The 17,058-nt window shown below is 40.2% G+C and overlaps 1 non-coding gene and 1 pseudogene across 1 annotated transcript; one reads left to right on the forward strand and one right to left on the reverse strand.

Moving 5' to 3' along the window:
- Positions 1–145: 145 nt before the first annotated feature.
- LOC101116135 (small ribosomal subunit protein eS7-like) overlaps positions 146–17,058 on the forward strand; it is a 77,792-nt pseudogene continuing 60,879 nt past the window's right edge.
- TRNAG-CCC (transfer RNA glycine (anticodon CCC)) lies at positions 4,991–5,063 on the reverse strand. Its single transcript has one exon. It is a non-coding gene; the product is annotated as a tRNA-Gly (tRNA).

Here is a 17,058-nt window from a genome sequence, read left to right on the forward strand (position 1 = left end):
AATCTATCTTTTCTATACAGCTGTCTCTTGGTATCATCCATGGGGAATTGGTACCAGGACCCCTACAAGATACCCAAATCCATGGATTCTGAAATTCCTTGTATAAAATGGCGTAGTACGAAATACAAGACTGGGAGTGGCCAAGATGGTAGAAGAGGAAGACCCTGAGCTCACCTCCTCCCATGGACACATCAAAATTACTACTTACAGGGTACTATTGATGAGAAAGACTGGAATCTATCAGAAAAGATCTTCTAAACTAAAGATACAAAGAAGGAACCACAACCAAATGGCTAAGAAGGGTGGAGACGTGGTACAGTCAAGCCCTGTACGCCCAGGTAACCAACTCACAAATGAAAAGATAATTACAATTGCAGAAGTTCTCCCCAAGGAGCTCATGGTCTGATCTCCACACTGGGCTCCCCAGCTCAGGGGTCTTGCACCAGGAAGATGAGTCCCCAGAGCATCTGGTTTTGAAAGCCGGTGGGACTCACTTTCAGGAGAGCTGCAGGAAATAGAGACTCCAATCTTAAAGGGTATACACAAAATTTCACATGCTCTGGGACACATAGCAGGCGTAGTAATTTGAAACGAGCCTCGGTCAGACTATCTACTGATCCTGGAGAGACTCACAGAGGCAGGAGGCAACCGGAGCTCACTCTGGGGTCATAGACATTTTGGGAGAACTCCAATAATACGATCCTTCAGTCAGCATGGTACTCACACAAAGACAAATAGATAAATGGAACAGAAGAGAGAGGGCAGAAATAGATCATCACCCACACAGTCACCTGATATATAACCAAGATAGCAGTGCGGTGAGGAAAGGACTTTTCCATAAATGGTGATGGGTCAACTTAGATCATGACAAAATAACGAATCTTGATAGTTAATGAAAGAGAATCAACTGCATGTAAATTGTAGGTCCAAACATGAAAGGAAAAAACAACCAGGAGTCCATGAGTTGCAGTTGCTGAAAGCCATGTGCCCTAGAACCTGTGCTCCACAACAAGAGAAGTCACTGGGGTGAGAGGCCCCCACTCACCGCAACTAGAGAAAGACCCACACAGCAACAGAGACCCAGCACAGCCAAAAATAAATGAGCAAATAAATAAAATAAAATACAGTTATACAATAAATGAGAAGACTAATTCTATCAAATATTGTCAAATCAGAGTCACTACTCCTTTTCTACACTGCTGATGGTAGCTAGTACACCCGCACCGGAAAACAGTTTGCCAGCATCCATTTAAGCTGAACCAGTGTAGATCCCATGACCCAGCAATGTGTCGATAATATGCATCAAGAGATATCTTCAAAACTTATATAGCAGCACGGTTGATAATAGCCAGTAACTGGAAACAGTGTATATGTCCATAAGTAGTGGAATGGATGGATAAATTGTGGTATGGTGACCCAACAGCAAGAGCAAGAACAAATTACAGCAAAGCAGCATAAATGTCTTTCTCGAAGAAAACACTGAGTGATAAGAGACATAGAGGATGGACTTGTGATTTCCAAGTGGGCCGGTGGAGTGGGGAAAGGGACGGATTGGGAGTTTGGGGTTAGCAACTGCAAACTATTACGTATAGAATGGATAAACAACAAGGTCCCACTATATAGCACAGGGAACTATATTCACTATCCTGTGATAAACCATAATTGAGGAGACTACACAAGAATATGCATTAAAAAAATTCAAAATAAAGTCCTGAAGCCAGGCCCATATCAGTACCTAATCTGATTATACTTAGGTGGAAAGTCCAAAAGCAGATAAAATTCATCAGTGTTCTTAGAAATCAGGGTAATAAAGAGACTAGAAGGGCTTCTGGGGATCTGGTAACTGTCACTTGATCTGAGAGTTGATTACACGGTATGTTTACAAATTCACTGAGCTCTGCACATTCCCATATGTATGCTATGCTTCCATAAAACATTTAAAACAAAGAAATCATCTCTTAGCAGAGATCACTGCATTTCCCTAACAGACTAATACTGTCACAGCCAGGGCAGACTGACAAACGAATTTTAACTCCTGGGCTGATGAGTGTTTTGATGGGTTCTTCTGGAACAATTAATTTCAAAACCAATCAGTGGTCTCACTGAACACTTTTGATAATTTTCTTGGCTCTAGCCCAACCACTGAATAGCAAAAGAACTTTAGGAGAACCAAATAATGAAGCAATGGCTAAATACATTTTAAAGAATTTCATATTTCACATATTTATATATCTGGAAGAAAACTGTTACTAAAACACTGGGTAAATGAAATTATTCTTAAATGCCATTTATTTCTTAATAATAAATAGTTGGTTGATTTTACCAGGAAAACACAAAACCATAAGGTTGTGAGTAATTATGAGTTCTATTTAGCTTCTTATAATGCATGTTAACCTCCAGGCCACATAGTCTCCATTCAACCCATTGTTTGCACTCCCCTAGGCCTTGAGTCTTCTTCAGGCCTTGGGGATTGATTTTGAAGGCAGACAAGAGACCTTTCCACCATGATGGAAACGTGTACGTCCCAACTGGAGTTGTGGTTACACTGGCATATATATTTATTAAAACACACTGGACACTACAGTTAAAAATTGCACCTTTAAGTGGGGGGGGGGGAGGGAGAGATAAATTAGGGGTTTAGGATTAACATATACACAATACTTTATATAAAATAGGCTAACAGCAAGGACCTACTGTATAGCACAGGGAACTATATTTAGTATCTTACAGTAATCTATGGAAATGGCAACCCACTCCAGTACTCTTGCCTGGAGAATCCAGTGGAAGGAGGAGCCTCGTAGGCTACAGTCCATGGGGTCGCAAAGAGTCGGACATGACTGAGCGACTTCACTTTCTTTCTTTTCTTTCTACAGTAATCTATAATGGAAAAGAATCTGAAAAAGAATCGATCTATGTACAGGCTTCCCTGGTGGCTCAGATGGTAAAGAATCCGCCTGCAAGGCAGGAGACCCAGGTTTGATTCCTGGGTCAGCAAGAGCCCCTGGAGAAGGGAATGGCTACCCACTTCAGTATTTGTGCCTGGAGAATTTCCTGGACAGGGGAGCTTGGTGGGCTACACAGTCCATGGGGTAGCAAAGAGTCAGACACGACTGAGTGACTAACAATTTCTTTCATATGTATATATGTATAACCGAATCATTTTGTTGTACATTTGAAACTAACACAGTATTGTAAATGAACTACAATCCAATAAAAAAAGCACAATCAAAATTTGAATAAAAAATTTCCCCTTAAAAATTTTGTGCTTTTAAGTATAATGTAAATTATGCTCCAATTAAAAAAGAAGAATGCTTAAAATTAATAGCCATTGGCTGTCTGGAGTTAGAATTTATGAAACCGATACCCAGTTGTGTTATCAATAAGGTCTTCTAGAATTTTCCAGAAATACTAGCGCTCAGGGAGTTGGGTTCCCTATGGCTTGTCCTGTGCCTCCTGGATTTGAACATTTGCGGATGGAAACAAAATCAGGTGAACAAGAAAAAGAGAAGGGGCTCTGTATGAGCTGGGTGAGTGCTGTGAAACTGTTATTCCATTTAATGAAACTACGTGACAGGATGATAAGGCATTTCTGAAACACATAATAAAAGAGCTGGCATCAGTTCAGTCGCTCAGTCTTTGCGACCCCATGAATCACAGCACACCAGGCCACCTTGCCCATCACCAACTCCCAGAGTTTACCCAAACTCCTGTCCGTGGAGTCGCTGATGCCCTCCAGCCATCCTCAGTAAATTCTCTTTCTAGTACCTGGGGGAGGGTGCCATCTGGTGGCAGGAGAAGCAGCTGCAGGCCACAAACTGCATGTGGGTAGTTGAGCTTAGCGTTGCCTTTCTCCAGAACTCAGAAGGTAGTAATTCTCCATCTGTGGATTGCCAGTGATGTGTTAGTCATCCACCAAAGGGCTTGAAAAGATTGTCTGAAACGATTCTTTGAAGCTGAAGGAATTGAGGGTGCTCCTTTATTTATTTATTTATTTAATTTATTTTTTTTTGAGGGTGCTCCTTTAAAAGGCCATTCAGGGAACCTCTCAAGCATGACTCTTGCCCAAGCTGGAGCAGCACACCAATGACAGCCAAGGACACAGGGCTGCAGTGAGCCTCTACTCACTGATGCATTTGTGCCAAATTTTTAAAAAAGTCTTCTTTCACCTGGGTGGACAATGCCCCTGGCTGCACAGCTCGGTAAGTGGAATACCAGCTTTATTTCAGCCCTCCTCACCACCTCTGCCAGGACCTCTTGTGCAGTGGACAACCTGCACAACCATCACTGCAGCCTGGATGCAGCGAGAGAATCTTCTCCAGGTACCTCAGATGCCCAGAGCAAACACCAGTGCCCAAAAGCTGGGGCAGAAGATGGGGGCATCCCACCCTCATATGTATCCTTAAGGTAGTTAGGCAGCTACTGTTACGTGTGAATTTCAGTTTTCTTTCCAACAGGCACTAGCAATTTTAGCTTTCTATTCAGGCCTAGGTGTCTCCAGGTGAAATGGAAAAAAAATGTTGGGAGTCTCTAATGTAGTGTCTTTAGGAAAACAGCATCACACTGCTTTGCCATGAAAGGCTGTGGCATAGAATTAAACAAATCCAAAAGTTATAGGTAAAGTGCTTAGGAAACTACATTTGTGAAACTCTGGACAGACGAAAGATACACTGGGGAACGACTGTGAAGATGCTTATTCATTTCGCAAACATTCCTTAAGCACCCTGGTTTGAGATGTTGGCCTAGGAAAGGGTTACCATGGTGTTAAAACAAGAGTGCCTTTGCCTAGTGATCACACACACACAGAAACACACTCTATGCCCTAGAAAGCTTCTCTCACAAGTTCACAGTTAAACTTCACGAAAAGCACATCTTTGTGAAGACCTCTGCTTTCCTCTGCATTTAGGAGTTTCTTCATAGCATTTTTTTAAAGGGATATTTCTTTTCTATTTTTTATTCATTTATTTTTAAATTTGCAGCATGTGGGATCTAGTTCCCTGACCAGGGATTGAACCTGGGCTCCCTGCATTGGGAAGGCAGAGTCTTAACCACTGGACCACCAGGGAAGTCTCCTCTTCACAACATTTTTATAACACATGTTGCATTTTATTATAATTACTTCCTTTGTTTGTTTATATTTGATCTATTAGCTTTCCTCTCCCACTGAATCAGCTTTTAGTTTGTTGATTTTTTTATTGTTTCTTTGTTTTCTATTTTATTAACTTCTGTTTTATTTTTATTATTTTTAATATACTTTTTAGGAAAGATAAAGGGATCAGAGTCAAAATCACTTAAAATTCCAGACCTTTCGCCTTTAATTAAATTCCATTTTCATCTTATCTTATTATTTGCTGTTCTTAATATTTCTGAAAAATCATTGGTGAAAAGTGTCTCTTCTTACAAAAACTGATTATAAAAAAGTAACTGATTATAAGAATGTAACAGAGCAGCAGGAGGCTGAGGGGTCTTGATTAGTTTTCATTATCTAGTACAGTGGTTCCTGAGCTTGGAATATAAACAATCCAGTGCTCATGGTCAGTCACTCAGTTGTGTCTGACTCCTTTCGACCCCAAAGTCTGTAGGCCACCACATCCATGGGATTTCCCAGGTAAGAATACTGGAATGGGTTGCCATTTCTTCCTCCAGGAAATCTTCCCGACCCAGAGATCAAACCCACAGCTCCTGCTTGGCAGGGGGACTCCTTACCACTGAGCCAAATCTGATCAAGTCACTCCCCTGTTCAAATCTGCCCTTGGCTGCTCCTTGTTGTCAGGATACATTCCTTTGCACTATTGGAAGGTTCTTTGATACCTGGCTCCTGCCAAGCTTTCCAGCCTCATCTGTTTCCAGCACTGTCTCTGCTCCTTTCCAGGATGAATATGCTTTGTTCCAGCTAACCTGAATTTCTTGATTCTGGATTTTCGATGGATTATCATGTAGGCACAGTACTCTTTCACCCAACAGCCTTTGAACACATACAATTGGAGGGGCTTGAATAAGAGTCGTCACAAGGGAACTGCTGGAAAGAGACGTGATGTGGTACAAGGAGGCAGCCAACGCTAGGACCATCCTTAAAAAATGGAAAACTCCTTAAAGGCAGAGATTACAATTAGTATTGCTAGTCTCTCTCCTATCCCTCAAGGGCCAAGCCTTGAGCATATGAAACAAATTCTAAATTGAATTTCTTTCTCTGGAAATATTCTCTAGTTTGCTTAGTTATTTTGGAAGGAAGAAGCAAGTCAAAGGCTTCAGAATGAAAGGAAGATGTAGCAGGTTCTGGAAAGTACAAAGAATTCTGCAAGTCTGAATCTGAGTGATTCTGTGACCTCTTCTAGGGATCTCAAGTTCTGGCTGCACATGGCAGAAATAGCATCTAATTGAGAAAATTAAATATAATTTTGTTAAGAGACTGTAGGAAAGGAAAGAAGAAAGGGTGAAATTACAAACATCCAGAGGTGGGGGTGACATTTATATTGCAGTTTATAGCCTTCTGTGGGAACTCTAATCCTCAGGGAGGCCCTTTGCCCAACACTTCAAGCTTTTATCCAGCAAATGTGGAGTCCTTGCTTTGGTCATGTAGATGAAAAGCAGGGTTCTCCTGGGGTCACACAGCAGGAGCTTTGACATTTGGGGAATGTGATTGATGAGTTCTGTCCTCCCACAGAGGAGTTCCATGGTGAGAGAGGACTCCAGAAGCCAAATAGCCAAGGGACCTTCCAAACCAAACATCTGGAGTGTAATTCAGAATCTGCTGAGCTGTGCCAGACCCAGCTAGACACACAGCCCTGTGTTCCCATGAGGGCAGCCCCTAGCCAGAGTTTCCACCATTAAAACGGCTCTTTTTCATTCCGGCTTTCTCCCTAGAAGACTCCTTTGACAACGTCCTAGGGGGAAAGGATCCCATACATTGTGTAAGTTTCTCAGCTTTCCTGCCCCCTGGAAGAAGGCCAAGCCCCAGGGGCATGCACTGTAGAGGTCCAGGCAGTTCAGAGTTTAGGCATCCCCAGAGATGAGTTAATCAGACGAGATACCAGTCCAGGGCATCATGAGGGCTCAGAGTACCAGATGTTAAGGCAGGGCTTTGGTGGAGAGAGGCCACAGGGAACAAGATATTCCAAAGGAGGGAAGCACATGAGCAGGGAGCTTCCTTAGTTTTCTCTAGGAGCGGCCAATGACTCAGTGTCATTATCAAATCCATTATCTTTGTTCCTCCTCTAACTCTTCTTTTAGGACTCTATAGGAAAAAAATATTAATACCACAGATTAGACCCAGCAGACATCAGCAAGACATTAAATTTCACCCTGATTTTTTTCATCAATGAATTGCTTAAATTATCTACATTGTTAAATTTTTGTTTTAAACTTTTAAGAATTAAAGTATGACATTATACAGGAAATGGAATAAATCACAAGTTTGAGAAATATATATATGGGCAGAAATTATTATTAAATAGCCACCTACCTTCCAAGCCAAGAAAAAGAAAATTACCTTATCCCAAAGTTTCCTTGTGTGCAGTTCTTTGTATTTTTTTATTTGTTTTTGTTTTTTTTTTTGGTTAATAGTTCATTGGTTTTAAGTAAATTTATCCTGTTATGCAACCATTACCACAATCCAGTTTTAGGACACCTCTGTCATACCAAACTTCTGTCCATAGTTCCTCAGGCACTCTGTCTACCAGATTTAATCCCTTGAATCTATTCCTCACCTCCATTATATAATCATAAGGGATTTGATTTAGGTTATACCTGAATGGCCTAGTGGTTCTCACTACTTTTTTCAATTTGAGCCTGAATTTTGCAATAAGGAGCTCCTGATCTGAGGCACAGTCAGCTCTAGGTCCTGTTTTTGCTTACTGTATAGAGCTTCTCCATCTTTGGCTGCAAAGAATATAATCAATCTGATTTGGTATTAACCATCTGGTGATGTCCATATGTAGAGTCATCTGTTGAGTTGTTGGGAAAGGGTGTTTGCTATGACTAATGTGCTCTCTTGGCAAAACTCTGTTAGCCTTTGCCCTGCTTCATTTTGTACTCCAAGGCCAAACTTGCACGTTTTTCGAGGTAACTCTTGGTTTCCTACTTTTGCATTCCAATCTCCTATGATGAAAAGGACATCTTTTTTTGGAGTTAGTTTTAGGTGGTGTAGGTCTTCATAGAACTGCTCAACTTCAACTTCTTCAGCATCAGTGGTTGGGGCATAGACTTGGATTAATGTGATGTTGAATGATTTGGCTTGGAAATGAACCAAGATCATTTTTGTCATTTTTGAGGCTGCACCCAAGTGTTGCACTTAGCACTCATTTGTTGACTATGAGGGCTACTCCATTTCTTCTAAGGGATTCTTGCCCACAGTAGTAGATACAATGGTCATCTGAATTAAATTCACCCATTCCCGTCCATTTTAGTTCACTGATTCCTAAGATGTCGATGCTTAATCTCACCATCTCCTGCTTCATTACATCCAATTTACCTTGATTCATGAACCTAATATTCCAAGTTCCTATGCAATATTATTCTTTACAGCATTGGACTTTAGTCTCACCACCAGACATATTCACAACTGAGCATCATTTCAGGTTTGGTCCAGCTTCTTCATTCTTTCTGGAGCTATTAGTAGTTGCTTTCTGTTCTTCCCCAGTAGCATATCGGACACCTTCCAATCTGAGGGACTTATCTTCCAGTGTCATATCTTCTTGCCTTTTCATACTGCTCTTGGGGTTCTCCTGGCAAGAACTATAGCAGGTTGCCTTTTCTCATCCAGTGGCCCCTGTTTTGTCAGAACTCTTCACTGTGACCCATTGGTCTTGAGTGGCCCTCTTCATTAATTTATGCAACTCCCTTGCCATGACAAAGCTGTGATCCATGAAGAGGACCATCTCAAAAAAAAAAAGGAAAAATAAGAAGGCAAAGTGGTTGTCTCAGGAGACTTTACAAAGAGCTGAGGAAGGAAGAGAAGCGAAAGGCAAAGGAGAAAGGGAAAGATATTCCCAACTGAATGCAGAGTTCCAGAGAGTAGCAAGGAGAGACAAGAAAGCCTTCTTAAGTTAACAATGCAAGGAAATAGAGGAAAACAATAGAATGGGAAAAGCCAGAGATCGCTTCAAGAAAATTAGAGATACTAAGGGAAAATTTCATGCAAAGATAGGCACAATAAAGGACAGAAGTGGCAAAGACCTAACAGAAGCAGAAGTGATTAAGAAGAGGTGGCAAGAATACACAGAAGAACTATACAAAAAAAGTCTTAATGTCCTGGATAACCATAATGGTGTAGTCACTCACCGAGAACCAGACATCCTGGAGTGTGAAGTTAAGTGGGTCTTAGGAAGCGTAACTATGAACAAAACTAGTGGAGGTGATGGAATTCCAGCTGAGCTATTTAAAATCCTAAAAAATGATACTGTTAAAGTGCTGCGCTCAATATGTCAGCAAATTTGGAAAATTCAGCAGTGGCCACAGGACTGGAAAAAGTCAGTTTTCATTCCAATCCCAAAGAAGGGCAATGCCCAAAATGTTCAAACTACCATACAATTGCACTCATTTCACATTCTAGCAAGGTTATGCTCAAAATCTTTCAAGCTAGGCTTCAGCAGTATGTGAATCAAGAACTTCCAGATGTACAAGCTAGGTTTCAAAGAGACAGAGGAACTTGAGATCAAATTGCTGACAGTTGCTGGATCATGGAGAAAGCAAGGGAGTTTCAGAAAAACATCTACTTCTATTTCATTGATTTACCCTAAAGCCTTTGACTGTGTGGATCACAACAAACTTTGGGAAACTTTTAAAGAGATGAGAATACCAGACTGACAGCTTCCTGAGAAATCTGTATATTAATGTAGGCTATATATCCATAAAACTTCCTGCTAGAAAGTGCTTTACCATAGCAGTTTACCATAGCAGAGCTCTGTTTTTGGAATAACAGCTTATTGGCAACCCTTGAAATGAGAAATTTGGAAAGAAAAGGACTCAAGAGGTAGGCATTAGGCTGCTGCTGCTAAGTCGCTTCAGTCGTGTCCGACTCTGTGCGACCCCACAGACGGCAGCTCACTAGGCTCCCTCATCCTTGGGATTCTCCAGGCAAGAACACTGGCGTGGGTTGCCATTTCCTTCTCCAATGCATGAAAGTGAAAAGGGAAAGTGAAGTCGCTCAGTCGTATCTGACTCTTCGCTAACCCGTGAACTGCAGCCTACCAGGCTCCTCCGTCCATGGGATTTTCCAGGCAAGAGTACTGGAGTGGGGTGGCTAGTTGTCACTATTTAGTTGCTGGTAAAGAAGCAAAAGTTAAAACCAGATGTGGAAAAACAAACTAGTTCAAAATTAAAAAAGAAGTATGACAAGACTATATATTGTCATCCTGCTTATTTAAGTTATATGCAGAGTACATCATGCAAAACGCCAGGCTGAATGAATCATGAGCCAGAATGAAGAGTGCCGGGAAAAATATCCGCAACCTCAGATTTGCATATGGTACCACTCTAATGGCAGAAAAGGAAGAGAAACTAAAGAGCCTGTTGATGAGGGTGAAAGAGGAAAGTGAAAAAGCTGGTTTAAAACTCAACATTCAAAAAACTAAGATCATGGCATCTGGTCCCAACACTTCATGGCAAACAGAAGGGGAAAAAGTGGAAGCAGTGAAAGATTTTCCTTTCTTTGGCTCCAAAATCACTGCAGCCATGAAATGAAATGACATTGTCTCCTCTGAAGAAAATCTAGGACTAACCTGACAGTGTATTAAAAAGCAGAGACATCACCTTGCTGACAAAGGTCTGTATAGTCAAAGCTATAATTTTTCCAGTAGTCATGTATGGATGTGAGAGTTGGACTATAAAGAAAGCTGAGCACCGAAGAATTGATGCTTCCGAACTGTGGTGCTGGAGAAGACTCTTTGCCAGGAGCCAGCATGAGGAACTCCACCCATGGAAAGGTCATGAGGAAGGAGGCTTCGGCATACGCAAAGGTGGGATCGAGCCTCAGGAAACCCCCTGTTCCCGAGCATCTACCCCCAAAACCAGAGTCTACCTACTTTACTGTTTTATGCTCTCACCTATACCTCTGACTTTACGGGGGGCTGACCCCCATTACCTCTCTCAGAGAAGGAGTTAACTTACAGCTCCAAGTCAATAAAAATTCCTGGGCGTGACAAGAGTGTTTCAACTTATGAACTCCTCTGAAGATTATCTAGCCTGCCTGTACAGGTTCGTTCGGCCACATGTGATTGTTTACAGCCTCCCAACCGTGAGAGGCATGAGATGTTTTAGACTTACTAAAGGCTAATTCTTTTGGGGAGTTAGAAATTATTAGTATAGTGGGTTGGTTAGGAATTATACTGGTGAAGGGTTTTTCATTTGTTGTGCCAATAATTGCTGCTAATTCCCTGCCTTGGGTGTGACAAGGGTGTCTCAGGTCAAACCTCTCTGCTGACAGACTAGCTTGTATGACAACCTCTCAACCATAAACAGCACAGAGAGTTTGAAGTATTTTGAAAATCTTAATTAGCATTTTGAAAATCTTAATTAGCATAGGGCTTTTCTCATTGTTAAGTCAATGATTGCCACCAGGCCTCCATATCCTTAGGCACCTGGGAATATATTAATGTATTTGGAATATAGAAAAGGAAATACAGTAGTTTTTGATGTTAGCAATACTAGACTTTTTGAGTTAATGAATTTTCTCTTTTGTTATAGATCACTGTACTTTGTTATAAATCACTGTGTCCTTGCTATATAAAAATGTAGCTTTATCAGTATCTTAAGACTAAATAGATCTTAAGGGGAACATTGGTGAAGGGTTTTCATTTATTGGGCTGATGTTTGCTGCTAAATCTCCATATTCCCTGCCCTTATAATGATTATAACTAGCATATAGGAGAAATAAGTATTAACCTTTAAGATTAATCATGTTAACCTTAGGTTAAATAAATTCCTTTCTTAGTTGTAACCCACTACACCCTCACCCTATAGGAATGCAACTTTATCTGGTACCTTCAGAGGGTGGCACCTGGTTTAAGGAAAAACACCCTTGGAAAAAATAAGTTTTTTGGTTATCAGGAAGAAAGGATCATAAAATCTAAGCAGGCCTCATGGCCATAAGATGATGTAAAACCCATAAGACCTTTGTATACGTTTATATGAAGCACCTAATTTTGACAAGGGTCAGGTTTGCTGACCCCCACATAACTCTGTATTCATCCCTATGTATAACAAAAAGTATATAAGCAAACCTGAAAAATAAAGAAATGGGATCAGTTTCTGGAAAGACTGATTCCCCCATGTCATTCTTTCTTTCCCCTTCTGGCTGAATTCCCATCTGGAGCATGGATGCTCACCACGTCTACTTACTTGCCTGGCTTTTAAGTTCCACTCGAGAAGGAGCCCAAGGAGGGGCACCTTCTGATATTCAAGTGGCGCCGGTGGCCCAATGTAGATGGTGCAAACTCCTTGTCTCGGAGTTTTATTGGTATTCCGCATAAACCAAGTTATTCAGTCTCTTTTTCTCCACGAATATTTCCTACTACACTATCCGTTTCTAATCTGTCTATATATCTGTAATTAAATAAGTTCTTTCCTAGGACGCTAACTCCATCCCCGCTTCGAATTACCCTGGATCCACCGGGGCTGGACCCCGGCAACTCTTGATAGTTCCTTGGACTGCTAGGAGATCACACCAATCAATTCTAAAGGAAATCAACCCTGAATATTCTTTGGAAGAACAGATGCTGAAGCTGAAGCTTCAATTCTTTGACCACTTGATGCGAAGACCTGGCTCATTGGAAAGGACCCTGATTCTGGGAAAGATTGAAGGCAAGAGGAGAAGGGGGTGGCAGATGATGAGATGGTTGAACAGTATCACTGACTCAGTACAGAGGAGTCTGGTGACTGGACAACGACAACATGCCAAACAACCCACTCCAGTGTTCTTGCCTGGGAAGTCCCACGGACAGAGGAGCCTGGCACGCTATAGCCCATGGGGCTACAAAAGAGTAAGACACTTAGCGACTAAATGGCAACAACAATCATGCCACAACTTCCCTCCTGCCCATCTGCAGTCAGTCCCTACTCCTGCCTTCAGTCCCAGGCAACCACTGATCTGCTTTCTCCCTCTATGATTCTGCCACATCTAGAAATCTCACATAAATGGAATTATATAATATTTGGGTTGGCCAAAAGTTCATCCAGTTTTTCTGTTTCATCTTATGGAAAGATGAAACAGAAAAACCCAGTGAACTTTTTGGCCAACCCAATAAAGAGTCTCTTTTCCTTAGCATAATGTTTTTGAAGTTCATCTTTTTTTTTTTTTTTGCATCCACCAATGATTTGTTCCTTTTATTGTTGGTAACTATAATGTTGTGTAGATACAACACAACTGTTTGTCTCTTCACTAATTGGTGAGCATTTGGATCATTTCCGATCTGGGCTCCTTAAGAATAGTGCCACTTTGAACACTTGTGAGCAAGTATTTGTGTAGATACGTATTTTCATTTCTCATGGATACATACATAACAGTTTGGAATTACTATGTTGTGAGTATATTTAATTTAAGAAACTGCCAAGTTTTTCCAAAGTAACTCTCAGTTTACATTTTCACCAGCGATGTATGAGGGTTCCTATTTCTTCATAATCTCAACACTTGTCATATTCTGTCTCTTGGGCTTATAGACATTCTAGTGAGTCTGTAGTGGATTCTCTGGAGTATTAACTGGCATTTCCCTAATGATTAATGGCAGTTAGCATCTCTGCATGGGGTTATTAGCCGTTTGAATATTTTCTTTGATGAAATCTCTGCTCAAGTCTTTTGCCTATTTTTTTTATTAGACTGTCTGATTAAGTTATAAGAGTTCTTTCTGTGCTCTATATACAAGTCCATTATCAGATATATGATTTCAGATATTTTCTCCTAATCTATATCTTAATTGTTTTATTAATGTTGTCTTCTGAAGTGAAAAATTTAAATTTTTAAATTGATGTATAATTCACACCCCATAAAATTTACCCTCTTAAGTTGTACAATGATGTGGTTTTTAGTATAGTTGAAGGTCGTACACCCACTCCTGCTATCCAATTCCAAAGCATTTCCATCATCTCCCGAAAGAAACCCTGTTCTCATTAGCAGTCAACCCCCCATTCCTACCTCTTCCCACCCCCTGAACCACTAATTTATTTACTGTCTCCATGGATTTGCTCATTCTAGACATTTCATATAAATGCAATCATATAATATGTAGCCTTTTTTTTCTGGCTTCTTTCACATAGCATAGTGTTTTCAAGATTGTAGCATGTATCATTACTTCATCTGTTTTTATGGCTGAATAATACTCCATTGTATGGAACAGAATAAAGAGCCCAGAAATAAATCAACACAAAAATGTTCAACTAGTATATAAGAGAGGCAGCAAAAATATACCATGGGGAATAGATAATCTCTTCAATAAGTGGTACTGGAAAAATAGGACAACTACATGTAAAAGAATAAATAAAACATTTTCTCACATCATAAACAAAATAAACTCAGAATGAGTTAAACACCAAATGCAAGACCTGAACCCATAAAATTCATAAAAGTAAACATGGGCAGAACATTCTTTGACATCAGGATATCAATATTTTTTTTATTGGCTCTACCTCCTAAGGTAGAAGAAATGAAAAATAAACAAATGGGACCTGATTAAACTTATTAATAAAAGCTTTTGCACAGCAAAGAAAGCCATCAACAAAAGAAGCAGACAACCTACTGAATGGGAGAAACTACTTGCAAATGGCATCATGTATCCAAAATACATGAACATCAACTCAATCTCCAGAAAGTGAAAAACTCAGTTACAAAATGGGCAGAAGACCCGAATAGACGTTTTCCAAAGAGGATACAGATGGCCAACAGGCACATGAAAAGATGCTCAACATCAGAGAAAGACCAGTTCTCTATGTTGTCACTTACATACAGAATCTAAAAAACAAACAAACAAATATAATAAAAGAGAAACCCATCACAGTGGAGGGGCAAGATGGCATGGGGAACTAAGGGGTACATACTACTATATATAAAATAAGACATAGGAATATAATGCACAGCACAATAATACAGCAGATATTTTATACTTTAAATGCGGGACAATCTATAAAAACATTGAATCACTATGTTGTACACCTGAAGCTAATATAATATTATAAATCAAATGGACTTTGATAAAAATAAATAAATATTTCAACAACCATAAAATAAAATGGTTAATGGTTACTTTTCTGTTATGTGAATCTTATGAAAAAAATTAGGATGACATTTGGGAGACGTATGCAGTGAGAGAGAATTTAAATGCTTGGGACTTTTGCCCAGCAGAAATGCCTTCTAAGCTACTCTTGATTCGAACTGGGCTGCATATGTTAGTTAACAAGTATGCTTTGTTTAAACCAGGAAGTAAGTTATTAAATCCTTTGATGCTTCTAAACAAAGATGAGAATTTCACCTCTTCTCTAAAAAAGTTGCATAATTAGTAAAATTTATATGCTGGAAAAAAAAGACTGCAGCTTTCATCTTGGTGCTCTCCTTCTTCCTCCCTCAGATCACTCATTCCAGGGTAAGCTAGGTGCAATGAGGTGAGGTAGCCCTATGGAGAACTTCATATGCTGAGCAAAGGCTTCCAGCCAATAGCCAGCAAGGAACTGCGGCCAGCCAGCTGCCACCTGAGTCAGCATGAAAGCAGATCCTCTCCTAGTTGAGTCTTCAGATAAGACTGCAGCCCTGCCAACAGCTTGACCACAACCGCATGAGAGACCAGAGGTACCCAGCTATGCCATTCCTGCATTCCCGATGTATGGAAACTATGAGACGATAAATGCTTGTTGTTTTAAGCCCCTACATTTTGGAGTAATTTGTTACGTAGCAATAGATAAGTAAAACTATAGACTTCCACTCTTCCTATCTGAAGGTCTAGCAGTTTTTCAAGGATAAACGTTTCTCAATTTGTTTTCTGCCTGTGGTCAATTTCCAGAGCCCTAACATTTCATTTTTAAATACTTTTATCCTGTCTTATACCTCTTGTTTTTGCAAAGAAGATTCACCAACCTCTTCACATAGACATAGCCAGAAGTCTGTAAGGCTGCCTGATTTTTATCTTTTTTTTAAAAATTTTTATTTCTGAAACCAATTTTGTTCACTCAGGGAAACAAAAATAATGTCAAATAATTATTGACATGCCAGAAATATGAGAACAATATTAATTTTAAAAACTATTAGTATGTAATACATAGTACTTGAAATTTTGCGTCCTTTAGATTTTGCACATAAGATAGAAATGATAATTTGTTCTTTACACAAATGATAATATGCTTATGAAGATTTTTTCCTTTTCTGAAAAATTTTTTAAATTGTATTTATTTTTAATTGGAGGATAATTATCTTATGCTTAAACTCCACTCAAAATAATCTCACGCCAATCCTCTTTAGTTTGCATAAGCATTTTCTCAAGAAAGAGAAATTGTGTATTTTACTGACCAGGTTTCCAAGGTAATACCATCATTTCCTCACTATCCCAAACAGTCAGCCCTCCAGCTGGCAACCTGAACTTCCTAACTTTGGAGGAAACCAATCCTTTTCTATAAAATTCTTGCCCAGGCAACCTAGAAACATAGGAATTTACCTTAACTACTTCCTGAATTTTGTGCCCTTATCCAAGGACCCCTTAAAAAGGAAACAACTTGTATTTTGAATGTTACATAGCACTTCAATTTACAGAATGTTCTGAGGAAGACTTTCCGGGTGGTGCAGTGGGTAGGAATCTGCCTGCCATTGCAAGGGACAATGCAATTCCTGGTCCAGGAAGATCCCACATACCGCAGAGGAACTAAGCCTGTGCACTGCAACTACTGAGCCTGCCTGCCCCAACCACTGACGCCCTCACTCTAGAGCCAGCGGGTTGCAACTACAAGTCCCATAGAAGCCGCTGCAGTGAGAAGTCTGAGCACCGTTGCTGGAGTAGTCCCTGCCCCCCCACAGCTACAGGAAGTGCACATGTGGCGCTGAAGACCCAGCCGCCAAAAATAAGGAAACAGAAAAAATAAATAAAGCAGTGT

The sequence above is a fragment of the Ovis aries genome, chromosome 3 (assembly GCF_016772045.2).
Source record: "Ovis aries strain OAR_USU_Benz2616 breed Rambouillet chromosome 3, ARS-UI_Ramb_v3.0, whole genome shotgun sequence".
Lineage (NCBI taxonomy): Eukaryota > Metazoa > Chordata > Mammalia > Artiodactyla > Bovidae > Ovis > Ovis aries.